The following is a 1,664-nucleotide window of genomic DNA, read 5'->3' on the forward strand; positions in this document are numbered from 1 at the left end:
CCCAACCCCCAACCCCACAATGGCATTTAAACCAAATGGGGACTCAACTTTTGTCCCCAAATGCACCAGTTACCCTCAAATATAGGCATTTTGTCTTAGAATTGCCCAAGTATTGGTACTTGTGCAATTTTTGCTCATTTAATTTAGAATAAATCACGTTTATCTATTATTATGACTTTATACAAAAGTAGTTTCTTTATTAATAAAGAAGTATATTTATGATGAAAGCTTCTAATATATTCTGTATATCAGGACAGCCACACTTCCATTATGCACCTGTAATAAAAATTACAGACCAGCAGATGGCTGCCTTGAGTCAAGGATGACTGTTCACTCCTTTTGTCTCCTAAATTAATGAATTACTAGAATAGGTTACCAAATTTTGTCAATCCCATCATATTACAATTAGTAATGTTTAATTGTTTTGCTTTCACTAACTGTTGTCATTTTGTTTAGTAGCTTGATGTTTGTGTCTTTGTTTTTATCCTCCAGTTAAATATAAAATGTGTTCATTGTGTGTATGTTTTAAATTAAAGGCCTTTTATTACAAAAGGTAATGTATATTGCTCTCCACCTTTAATGCCAGAGTGTTTAGGGGAACTCATTCTTTTGAGGCAGGCACCTATCGTCGACACTGAGGGAGAATTTGACATTTGACAAGAACCGTGGTTTTGAAATTCCATCGGTGGACCCTCATCAGTTATGCTTCACACTGCAAAGCAATCCAATGCACTCAGAAAATCATGACTTGAAGACATCAACTACACCCAATTATCTTCAAAAAACTGAAATAAAACTTCGAGGTTCAGACACCACACTCCCTGTTTCTAAGCACTAATAACATGTCAGCACAGTTGCACAGCACCTGCAATTTTCCTCTTTATTGCATAATATGCAGCAGCATGTATTGCACATGTGTTTCCTAGTAACCACAACTACTTAAAATTACATTTGATTATCTCTACTTGTCCATGATAGTATGCCAGGTCCCTCAGCAGACAATTATGTGTAGCCCAGATTTTTTTGTGATGACACCATGTGCATTAATTATGCTCCTATTCCAAAGGTGACACCAATCACATAAGCATGGCTGCAAGTCCAACAACAGGCAGAACAATATAAACAACACAAAACTTGGTTTAAAGAAATGATGCATGAGGACCTTTGCTCTTGTCCACAACTGGATAATATATCTCTCAGGGACCACAAGGACACAAACACTGTGTTGAATTATCGGGGAAAAAAAAAACTTGAAGTTTTATTTCCATCTTTTTTTCTTCTGAAAAGACAGTTGACAGACCAGTGGATTGTTGATKCCTCTTAGGCTGGGGAGTTCAACTACAGACCACTGAGTGTGGCACAGTAAATAATTTGGATACCAGCAGGGGTGCACAAAGGTCTGAAAATCAGTCACTGTTCCCTTTTGCTCTGTTGTGAGCACTACCCAGTGTCCAGTTGAAGCAAGTTTGTATTTTTTCAAGGGTATTATTTAATGTTTTTCAATAAAATAAGATTAAAAAATTAACAGTATTTTGTGACCTTGTAACACAGAGTCAGTTATTTTAAAAGATCGTAATCGGCAGATCAGACTTTTTAAAGATAGGTGATCGGCTAGAAAATTTTGACCCTAATCTATTTTTATTAATAAATAAATTATATTAAAA

The sequence above is a fragment of the Austrofundulus limnaeus genome, unplaced genomic scaffold (genome assembly GCF_001266775.1).
Source record: "Austrofundulus limnaeus strain Quisiro unplaced genomic scaffold, Austrofundulus_limnaeus-1.0 Scaffold45, whole genome shotgun sequence".
Classification (NCBI taxonomy): domain Eukaryota; kingdom Metazoa; phylum Chordata; class Actinopteri; order Cyprinodontiformes; family Rivulidae; genus Austrofundulus; species Austrofundulus limnaeus.